The following is a 12,651-nucleotide window of genomic DNA, read 5'->3' as shown; positions in this document are numbered from 1 at the left end:
TGGTTTCTTCCTGTGAATTAAAGACAGCTAAGAATTTGAGCCACTTTAAAGCTTTCCTGCAGAGTTAAAGAAATATTTCATTCAGATTGCTGAAATAGCTTCAGCCAAAGACTATACCCTACTGAGGAGTACTTGTGATGGTTGGAGAGTTTGGCAAGTATTTGTAATAGAGTCTTAATTTTGAAATTTTTTGGCTAAGTTTGCTGTTAGCAACTTTGACAGATTCAGTCCAATATGAAATACTCTGTGATAATTAAAAAATAATAATAATAATTGTGAAAGGTAGGGTAAAAATGAAAATTGGTATTTTAGAAATTAAAAGTAGCTCTAGACCATTGAACCAGATACTCGTATTTTTATTATCCTGGAAAGAACTAAATACAGATAAAGGTTTTCAAATGAATGCCTTCCAAAGAAGGCAGCTTTAGATTTACCAGAACAATGCAAGACTGAGGCATTGCACAAATCTGCAGATAGTTTCCTCTGCTGTTAGTGATCTGGTCTCAAAAGAAGGATTTGAAGAGTCAAAACATTTTAATTCTGAACTGTTTAAACAATAAACCTGTAGAACAAGTGTTCTAGCCCTGTAAAATGCTGTGATCAGCTGAACAATAGTACTTTATTTTGTGTGAACTAAAAGTGAAAATCCTGGGGAGGGGGGGAGAGAAGAAAAAGCAAAGCCACCAAGTTTTTCTCTCCCATCTTTCATTAAAACAGTTGTTGAGAGTGACTCAGAGGCAGAATTGAGAGGCAGAGACTGTCCTGCCTCACATTTTGTCGGCTAGATATTTTTACTAGCTAAAACTTAACACATTCAGCCCACGTGTTGTGCTGAATGCTGTTGATTAACATCATGCAATTTCACAGTGCAAGCAAAAGAACTGTACAAAGAAGCTAGAGAAAGAAGGTGGTTCGTATGTCTGTTAAACGAGTCTTGTTTCCTGCATAAATGAAGCTCACAGGGTGCCATGGAACACGGAGGGAATGGCTTTTCCCCAAGATTACTGTTTGCCTATCAAAGTTTTGTGGCAGAGTTTGTATTAATAACTCTAATCTGATGTCCTCTGATGCCATAGGTTCAACATCCTGAACGTTAATTGCAGCTTTGAATTAAAAAATGTTATGTTATACTCACTTTTGTGGAATTAATGGCTGCCAGAAGACTGGCTCTTTTCAACTTGTATTCTACAGGCAAGTCAAGATGCTGTAAGGGAATACTGGTGACAGAAACACAAGTTAGGCCCCTGAAGTATTCCTGTTAAGTCGTTACTGGAATGTCCTGAAGGGGAAATGCATCACAAGGCAGCTTAATGTTTTAATCAATTTCTGTGATGAAAATTACTGCTAATTTTTCAAAACTTCATTTTTCCTCATGCATCTTCCTCCTCACTGTGTAAGATAGAAATCACTGTGAAAAATTCAGGCAATAAATGACTTCTTGCCTAGATAGGAGTTAAGTGGTTTGTTTGTTTGTTTGCTTGTTTTTCTTTTGGTTTGGCTTGTTTTAAGCAAAACTCGTATAGCTAGATGGAGATATACAGCCAGAGTAAGATGGTATTCTATTTTACCATTTATACAAGTACGCTTACTCCATTTTTCTCCAAAGTACCAGTGCAGGTACTTGGACAAATTTAAGAGTCTCCAATGACAGCTGGATGCAGGTTTGTGAAAAGTAATTTTTCAAGAAGAGTGGTAAAGAGCTCCTGGTGTCACCTACCTGGACATTGAAGGACATTATTCTGTGTGCTTTTGGCTGAATGATGTGTGCCCTTCTATTGGCTGAATGGCATGTGCCTTCCTATTGAAAAACAGCTGAGTTCAAGTTAGAAATGCTGTACTCTCTGGGGACAGAAATTATTCTGATTTATTTAGGGATTTTTCCAGCCAAAACAGTACATTGTCTTCTTCAAGAACAAGCAAATGCTTAATACCTGTTTTGTAGAAAGGACAATGGGACATTTTTTTAACTGTCCTTGGTATAGTTTTTAGGCAATCGCTCTGTGTGGATAATCTTCAAGTTATTACACTGTGTCACTAAAGGAAAAAAACAAAACAAAACACCTTACTTGAATTCAGCTCTCAAACTTCCCATTGCAGTGGCAGCTGGTATAAACTTGAACATGGCAAGATCTTAATCTGGTTTTAATTGGCTCTGTCTCATCAGCATCCACAGATATACAGTTGTTGCCAATCTGGCCTTAACTTCCCATGTGAAAAAATGTGTTCAATACTTAAAGGGGTAAGATGGAGAAGAGCTCAGCTAGATAATGTTAGGACAAGGGGCAATGGTCTTAAACTAAAAGGGGAGATTTGGATTATTAAGAGGAAATTTGTCACTCAGAGGGTGGTGAGGCACTGAAACAGGTTGCTCAGAGAAGATGTGAATGTCCCAGGAAGTCCCTGGTGTTGTTCACAGCCAGGTTGGATGGGGCTTTGGGCAACCTGATCCAGTGGGTGGCATCCCTGCCTACAGCAGGGGGGAGTTGGAATGAGACAATCTTCAAGATCCCTTTCAACCCAAGCTACTCTGTGAAATGTAATTTGCTTAAAATAATTAAAGTCACATTAAATAATTGCACTTCAGTGGCCCATTGCCTAATACCCTCTTCAGTTTTAGGCCCTCCCTATCCCTAATTTATGCTAATTTGTAAAGACAACACGGTGCTTCTTCTGCTTGGATTTTATATCAAGGAGCAAAGACTGCTTAAAGTTGAGTTATCTTGACCTTGTTATCATTTCAGTTAAATGCTGCTAAGTCACGTGGTTTTGAGTGTGCAGCATACACCACTGAATTAAAGATTTGTCTTCAGTTGCTGTCTTCTAATGAAGCCATTGAAATGGAAGACATCTATGGAGTAGAGTAAGAAGTTACAGGCTGTGGTTCCAATGCTTCCTGAAACAGAAATAAACTGAATTAAGTGCTTGAGGACAATGTTAGCTGTATTATACTTTGATCTTGGGAGACAGAGATGAGCAGAAATGGTTTAGTCTGAAACAGGATAACAGGATGTTTCAAAAGAAAATCATTTGATATCAATACAATATAAAATCTTGTATGCTCATTTGCTGAGCAGATTTTTTTTTAAAAGCCACATTTTAAGAGTAGAGTAGCTTAAAACAAGGCTAAACATAGTAGAAAAGCCATTCAGAAAAACAAAATCTTACATGTACTGGGGCAGAACTTGGACTGGTGGTAGAGAAACAGATGTGAGGTACCAGGCTGCAGCCTCTCCTGGAAGGCTGCATTACCACTCTTTCCCTATATGAAACTTGGGAGGCTTGCTTTGGGTTCTCTAGTGCAAGACTGATAGCACACCAGAAAACTGCTGGAAGATATGGAAGGTACATTTTATGAGATGCTCTTCAAATATCAGGTGAGCTGTAAATATCAATGTCACTGTAAAAAACAGTGTGGTCCAGCCAGTATTGACCCTCAGTTACAAAAGTGGTGGCAGTTTCCTTTGGTCTTGAGGAACTTGAAATTTTGTCAGAGGCTGAGGGAACTCATTGCAAAGATAACTGATGCTTTTTCAGTGCATGCAGAACAGCACAAGTCTTCAAGTATACTGGTGTTCAGTTCTTCTGCATACGTGAAGTTCATGCATATGGGAAAAGGTCCATAACTTATCCTATTCCCTTGTGGGGTACAGATTTTCACTTAAATCATGAAGCACACAAGAGGAATTTATTTTTTCTTATTAGCAATTATCATCCCATTTCTTCACTGTTGTCTGTGGATATACTGGGACCATAGCCTGTATCTGTTCTTTATCATCACTTGGGATCTTTTTGTTACAGAGATGGATTATTTGGGATATGTTCTATTACTTTGCATGAAAATCCATATTTCTTCCTCTTACAAAGGCTGACTCTGAGAAAGGACTGTTGTAAGATTTAACGTAAAACAGGTGTGAAGACTTTACAGTGCCACGAGGGAATTGGACATTTAAAAGTTTATCACGATCACATTTTTGACTTCATGGTCTAAAGGGAGTTGTTTGAAAATGGTGAAGCTATATGGGGAGGACCTCTGTCTTGAAGTTCAGCACAGTCCTATTTTGGCTTTTTTGATATGTGTTGCTGAGTATATTGTATATTTGTTCACAGTTATACTGTGATCACATCTCCACTTCATGTCTGCAAAGAAATCTCACACTGAAATTAACCTTTAGCCCTCTTTGGAGATGTTCAATGTAAAATTATAATTGCATCCTCAATATTTACATCTAAGTTTCATGTGTCTCTTGAGTTCAGCAGACTCCTATAACACAAGTAATTCCTCTGTTAGTAATCTACATGCGATTTTTCTTTTATTGAAGATTTTCATTTTGTCCTTTCATATAATTTCCTTAATGTTGGTAAAGACATGGCTTATTTCAGGTAATCAGAAATTCATGAAAGAGTACATTTCTTTCTCTTTCAAATTTTACTTCTTTACAACAGTATTTTATTTTTATTTTTTATTTTATTTTTCCCATAAGATTACTATTTCCAGTTATTTTGCTAGAAAATCCCACGGAGATCTGACATCCTATTGCCTAGCTCAGGAATTAAAACAGAAGAGGAACAAAGGAACAAAAAATGTGTCTGGACCACATGCAGTTATGCTGAAAGCAGCAGTGTGGTAAACACTTTGTTAATGAAAAGGTTGCGCAAGAAGCAGGTTGAGTAGCAAGCATTACACATGAGAAACTTGCACAGATTAATTAAAGCCCTGAGCTAGCACGTACTTTGGTTTTAGGATTCCATCTAATCAGAGACAGCATCCAATTCAGTTACAGTTTTGTAAGTACTCTTCTAAGAAATAGACTCCACATGGAGCCAAATTTGTCTAGCTAAAAGACTTTAGATTTCCCTTAAGTTGGCCAAGAATGATTCAAAAGCATGAACCGCTGCAGTGGCTGAACAAATGCAAATAGTTTCTCATCAGAAGGAAGATCTCTGAAGATTAGCAGTTTACATCTGCTCCTTCCAACTGGTGCTGAAAATGCTCAAATTACTTCAGTAGATGTGGCAAGGTTGTTGTGATAAATGAGTTTGAAAAGCAAAGCCTTCTCATACAGGAGAAAAGTTGAAAGGGTCTGATGATGCTTACTGAAGAGTTATTTCCACACATAGCGTAGAGTCCTTAACTCCTTAACAAGGAGTCATTTCCACTGTGTTTTACCCAAATCCTGGCTATACCAGATACAGCTTCAGCAGTTTTCTTACCACTTCAAGGTTCCAATATTACTCATATTATTTTAGGGAAACTCCAGTTTAGCATTCTGTTGCCATTTTAAGGGCTATTAGCAGTTAATTTAGCTTTAGCTTTGCACTTTTCCTCATGACCCCAGATGGCTGGAATCTACATGCTGCTATGCTTTGCATTTCAGTCTGGTACTTAAAAAGTTTAAATGAGATTTGATATTGTACTGGTTTAGTTTACCAGCTGTTCCAACTGGACTACCTGCTGAAATGCACTTGTAGTCGTCTCCTTGTCTCTGTGACCAGACAAATGTGAGCCAGCAATGTGCCCTTATAGCACAGATGTAGGCTACATTAAGCAAAGTATTTCCAGCAAGTCAAGGCAGATTATCCTTCTCTACTCAGCACGGCTGAGGCCACACCTGGGGTACTGTGTCCAGCTCTGGCCTCACCCCTGCAAGAGAAGCATGGAGATACTGGAGAGGGCCCAGTGAAAGTGCCATGATGATGATGAAGGGGCTGGAGCACCTCTCCTGTGATAAATGACTGAGGGCTGGTATTGCTCAGCCTTGAGAAGAGAAGGCTCAGGGGGACATCATCTTTGTCTATAAATACCTGAAGGGAAAGCACAAAAAGGAGGGAGCCAGGCACCCTTCAATGGTGCCCGATGCCAAGACAAGATGCAGTGGGCACGAACAAGAACATGAGAGGGTTCTATCTGAACATCAGAAAGCACTTCTTTACCATGCTGTTGATGGAGCACTGCCATGGGTTGCCCAGAGAAGTTGTATAGTCTCTCTCCTTGGCAATCTTCAGAAGCCACCTGGACATGGTCCTGGGTGTCCTTGCTTGTGCAGGCGGGTTGGACCAGATGGCCTCCACAAGTCCATTCCAAACTCAGCTGTTCTGTTATATTCAGCAGTAAAGAGACTAAAATACATGTGCCAACAATATCTTGAAATTTAAAAAATTTAGGTGACAAACAAACCCTAGCATATGGATTGTATAATTACTAATTTATCTAATCTCTTTTGTTGAGCTGTAGGTTATAAAAACTCATGTCTTCTCAGATGTGAGAATGTAAGAGTGCAGCATGGCATCCCTTTGCGTACGTACTGTGGTTTAACCCTGGCAGACGGTTGAGTCCCACACAGCTGCTCCACTTCCCCCCCAGGTGGGGTAGGGAGAATATCAAAAGGTAAAAGTGAAAAAATCGTGTGTGGGGATAAGGACAGTTCACTAGGTAAAGCAAAAGCTGTGCACAAAAGCAAAGCCAAACAAAGAATCCATTTGCTACTTTCCATCAGCAGGCAGGTGTTCAGCCATTTCCAGGAAAGCAGAGCTCAGCACACATCACAGCCTCTTGGAAAGACAAATGCTCAGCTTTTGTTGCTGTGCATAGCATCGTATGCTATGGGACATCCCTTTGGTCCATCAGGGCCAGTTGTCTTGGCTGTGTTGCCCTCTAGCTCCTGGGGCACCTCCAGCCTCCTCACTGGCAGGGCAGTGTGACAAACAGAGAAGGAACAACTAAAACAGTGTATTTTCACCACTATTTTTGTCACAAATCCAAAACAGAACATCATACCAGCTACTGTAAAGAAAATCAACTCCATTCTGGCCTAAACCAGGGCAATACATAAGTCCAGGTATTTAAGTATGTGCACATCAACATTTTATTTTTATTTTTATTTTTATTTTTATTTTTATTTTTATTTTTATTTTTATTTTTATTTTTATTTTTATTTTTATTTTTATTTTTATTTTTATTTTTATTTTTATTTTTATTTTTATTTTGTTTTGTTTTGTTTTGTTTTATTTTATTTTATTTTAGTCCATACAGGTAACCTAAAATTAGTGTTGACTGGTTGTATCAGTAAAGTGTACCCATATTTATGGCTTGACTTGGAGCCTGCTCTGAGGAACCTGCTTTGGCAGGGGGGTTGGACTCAATGATCTTTAGAGGTCCCTTCCAACTCCTTCAATTCTGTGATTCTTAAAATGAAATGATCATTTGTCAAAACTCACCTCCTGGTTTCCAGTAAGTATTTGTTTTGGCTTTAACTAAGAATGGACAATTTTTAAATCTTACATGAAATAAATCAAAAATGTTTTCTGCATGTTCAGTGTTTTAGATACTTATAAACTAATGATGATGCTGTGTAATATGCACTACCCTCACTGCCTGACTTGCTACATTCATTGAAATATTTTTTTAATGTAATTAAAAGCAGCTAAACATTAATTAATACAATTCAGAGGATGTTTCAAAATAGTTTCCACTTGTATTAAATATAATTTGACACATTCCGATGTGTTAATGTGATATGTACTGGGTTTTTCTCCTTTATTATTTATATTTATTTTATTTATATATTATAATATATCATATATATTATGTATATATATATTAATTTATATTAATACATATTATATATTATATATATGTACATATATATATATAATTATAATTATATTTGTTATTTAAACAAACTTTATTATTTAATCATTTTGATTTTATTTTACATACATTTACATAAATTAGTGATTACCTGCATACTGTGCTCTGAAAATTGATCATACACACAGTTCGGTGGACCCAAATGCATCACCTTCATTACCATATCAGTTGGACTTTCTTAATGAGCTAGATGGTTCTCCTATTTGGGTTTAAAGAGCAGAGCTGAATTCTTTTTTGTTTTCCATATCAGAAGCTAAACCTCTGCAGACCTCATTACATCCCCTATGCAATTCTGTTTTCTGTGTTGACCAGGTCCTAATCATCATACTGCACACACGTACACACAAGAATTACTTACTGCACAAGGTGGCTACACAAATAGACTTTGCAAAATCCATTTGTGCTGGCACAGTCAAGCAAATTGAAGCTGAAATGCTTTGCCCACTTTTTCCACTTATGGTTAACTGATGTGGCCTAAGGTAGACTTGAATTTCTGACTTGAATTTTTCATATTTTTCTTTGGTAAAAATGGGAACTACATTTACATATTGAACAATATTTATTTTGGAGAAGAACATTCTGAAGGGTTCCCAAATAAAAACACATTAAAAAAAAAAAAAAGTATTAAACAGTTTATTAAATGTAATCACCCCATTTTACATGAATACTTATCCTGTGATTGCAGTAAAACTTGATGGTTTTATCAAAAAATTGCAACACTGCAAAAACATGTTAACCAATCCTTCAGTAGTTCACTTTTGTTTCACTGATCAAGTTAATACAGTTTTTGCCTAGTTGAGTAGTACTGCTAGGAACTAAACTAGTAGAGGATGCAGAGCAGGATGTATAACTAAGTGTATTAAATGATCATGAGACTTTCAGGCTCAAAACAGAAGTCTAGATGTGGTCTGAAGTCAACCACAGTGTTGCCACTACTCTGCTGAAAGAGCTATTTTCAACTGCTTTGCAGTGAGGAAGAATCTTGAAATAGTCTATCGTGGTACTATGTCTAGAATCTAGGATGAAGCCAGTCTGAGAGATTTTTGTAAGATGGGAAGAATGAGTATACATGCAGAGAGCCCTGGCTTCAGAATCGTTTCCCTCTTCAAATATTGATGTGTGAATTCTACTATGTATTTGCAGCAGCCTTTAAGTAGTGGGCTTCAAGGCCAGCCCTGCATGCAATGCCTTCTCCATTTTTACTTTAAATATATAACATTATACATAAATATCTTTCTTGTTAGCCCAAAAGATGACAGAGAAAATAGCAAAAGGTGAAGGAAGAGCCAAGACTTGCTTAGTTTGTATTTAAATGCAGGGTATTTTCTGGTTAGTCATTTCCTGCTCCCTTTTGCTCCAAGGTTGTACCTCTCCTATTCTTTCTTAAAAATGTTTCTCCTACCAATTGTATTTCGTAGCCTTCTACCAGTTACTTGGAAAGATGAATTAACTCTCTTTTAAAGGTAAAACATAATTTGAACGCGAGATAGGTCACTACATTATCAGTAACTTTAACTGTCTCTTGCAAATGCAACCATTTGACACGATCCTAATGCAGCAGGTGCTGCATTAGTTCAATAAGTTCAATTCTGCACTAGGGAAAGTAAATAGGGATTTTAATAAGAGTAAGTGAAAGGGAGGATTTGACTGATTTTGTTCACTCATCAAAAATCCGGTGAGGGCTGGCCGCATAGGACTACGTAAGCTCTTCTGCTTGCTCACCATCAGTACCCTGCACACAGACACCCTCATCCCATGATGTAATACACAGCTGTGCTTCATCACAGGTCTAAAAAACCATTCCTATCTGCTCACTTTTCTTATAACCATATCTATATTCTTATTTCCACCCAGAAGTCTTACGAGACACTGAGTAGGCCATGGCCAATATGAATTATTTTAAAGGACCATATCAGTAAGCACAGCACAAGATGCAGAGAAAACAGGAGAGAGAAAAAATGAAATGGGATAATATACCTATATTACAATGAAATATTTCCCAGTTCCTTAATACTGAAAGGCTGTTAGCATTATTAAGGATCAGTATTTAAAACTGGAACACAAGCCTGAAGACTAGAAAATCAAGGTGGATGGAAAAGAACTACTGTGCCCATATACAGGAAGCAAAAGCAGCACAGCAGCAGCAAGCCTGCATAAATTTGATGTGGTGGAGAACACCAGTAAAGGAGAGCAGTGTGAAATTAACAGGGCGTTAGCCTGAGTGTCTCAACAAACAAACTTGATGATGCTACTTGTAAAGATTACCAGTCTTCAGAAACAGATTCTATTTTCAGAAATCTATTTTCATACAATGCATAAATTAGTGCTACATTATATTCTCAACTTAGATACAAATATAATGCAAGGTATGTCTACTATCTTATATCTTAAAAAGTTCTGTTTTATAAAAACAAACAAACAAACAAACAAAAAAAAAACATACAGAAAAAGATATAACACTTATAACATTCTAATCAATTGCATCAAACTTTAAAATCACTGTTGACCAGACCTGTGGCTGTGATAATGACTTGTGAAATAACAATAAATAATGACGTAGGTTTTTTATTTATGAGGATCTCTTCAAACGAATTAACTGTAAGAAAACCAGATTCAAAGTGACGCACCTGGGAAGGAGGACTGAATGGAAATCAGTTATAAAATAGGCAATTGTGAATATGCTCAGGCCATAATCACTCCCCAAAATCAATGTCCTCCTCTAAGGTAGAATTTTCAAAATATTTTATTCCCTTTGCTTTTCAGTCTTTTCTGTATCAAACAGATGAGTTGCTCATTCCCAGATACTTTCTGTTACATCACAACTTATGGTGGGAAATTTGTTGTGGCTTTTAATTTTGTTATTGTTAGGTGTGGATGAGTTTTTATTCTCTTTTCACTAAATTATATATTTGTAACACGAAATGCAAAGTAGTATTGCAAAGCTACAAGCTCACTTCATACAGTGCTCTTCTGGAAATGCTAGAAAACCTGTTGCAGCCCAGACAGTCAGATTTTGTGACAGTCTGGCTGATCTGACTTAAAAGAAAACAGAAGTGAAAAGAGAAAAGGCAGTGGTGTCTTAAGTGAAGTTAAAAAAAAAAAATAAATAAAAGGAAACAAACAAACAAAAAACCCTAAACTTTCTACATCTCTCTTCTCAGTTTCTAAGGCCATAAGACTAAATGTCACTTAGTCATAATTCGTAAGTGGCATTCTTATCCCTTATTCTATTTAACCGGTTTGATGGAATTTTTCACACTAATGTGAAAATAAGCCCTCAGGAAACTCTGATGTTTCAAATGGTAGTTCTACTAAGAGATGGCCTTTTTCTAAGGTGATGAATTATTGTTCTTGCAGGTACAATTTTTTGCTCATGTACAACAGAAAATGTTCTTCCCTTTTCTTCTAGGTTCATAGAGCTTGCAGACCTTCTGTGGTGTAGTGATTTTTTTTAAAGCTAAACATCAGTCTGATCTAAAAACCTTTTTCAAGGCAAAAAGAAAAAAAAAAAAAGCAATTAAAGTATGTTTTAGGACTTTCTTAGTCATTTTTATTTTTATTTTATTTATTTTTTCTTGATCACTTCCTTTCTTTGTAAGAGGAATGAAAGTTTCTGTACTCTCAGAAAAAATCAGATCAGTGTTTCCATCCCATCACCCAATACCCTAGAGATGTCACCTTCATGCAAGCTAGCATGCATCTGGAGGCTAATAGTTGAGAGAGCTTTTTGTATTTCACCTTGTAAACTTCTGAACTATTCAAGCAACTATTTCAGGGAACCTCTCTAGGGGAATATCATGACCCAAACATGCTGCATGTTTTGGACTTGAGCAGCAGATCCCTGAAGCAAATAGTGTTGAACACAGATTTTATTTTATTTTATTTTATTTTATTTTATTTTATTTTATTTTATTTTATTTTATTTTATTTTATTTTATTTTATTTTATTTTATTTTATTTTATTTTATTTTATTTTATTTTATTTTATTTTATTTTATTTTTTCTTTTGCTCCACTTTAGGGCTCAGCTGTTTGTTCTGCAGCTTTTTAGAAAGTATGTTATAATCAGTGTCAGTAACTTGGTGGACAAAACCAGCCCTTTCTCACTAACAAAAATGTCTAGAGGAAGATATCTGAGCAATGTTTGGATACCAGCTGCATCCTTTAAGTCTCCTGCATTATGCACATATTGTAATCTGGTACACACCTACTGCAATCTGGTGGACACTTCTACTGCATTTGATTCAGAGAATATAGTCAATGCTAGCTTCCAATTTTTTTTTTTCTTTTCTTTTTTTTTTTTTTTTTCTCTTCACAATATTACTTAAAAAACCAAACCAAACCAAAACAAAACAAAAAAACATTAAAGTCATTTTCCTGCTAATCTGACAGCTCAATACCAAAATTCACTGGCCTAGTTTGCCTGCAAATATAAAAGTACCTTACCATTTTGTAAAGGGTCACATTAACCACACTGCCCCATGTATTGCCAGGTGCATTTCTTCTGAGTCTTCTAACATAGCTCATATTTAGATTGTGTTTGGTGAGGTGAGAGATGTCTGCAGGCTTTCCTCTCCTCTTAATGATCCTCTTAAAGATACTGGAAGAATCTGAAGTTCAATCCTCTTGAGTTTTCTCAGTCAGATCTAGTGTATCATGAAGCTCTTTTGTATATACAAGTGGAGGATATCCCAATGAAGTCTGGAGGATTTAGAAAATGATTATAAAAGATAAAGTAACAGAGAAGCTGTGTGCTGGGGATCTGACAGCAACTATTTTTGTATCACTCCTCCGGGGGACTGACTTGTTTGCTACACTAGACTATATATCTGAGGGTGGTAGGTCATGTGAATGGCCTTGATTTTTTTCAAACTTTATAAAACTCTTTTAACAGAGATACATGAAATTGGTTTGTGATATATTCTGTCTTTTGGGATATACGCAGTACACAGTCCTAAATTTTATTTTATTTTATTTTATTTTATTTTTTGACTGTGGCATCAT

Source organism: Anas platyrhynchos, chromosome Z (assembly GCF_047663525.1).
Source record: "Anas platyrhynchos isolate ZD024472 breed Pekin duck chromosome Z, IASCAAS_PekinDuck_T2T, whole genome shotgun sequence".
Classification (NCBI taxonomy): Eukaryota; Metazoa; Chordata; class Aves; order Anseriformes; family Anatidae; genus Anas; species Anas platyrhynchos.
The sequence above is the reverse complement of the archived record's forward strand: the minus strand, read 5'-3'. Positions refer to the sequence as shown.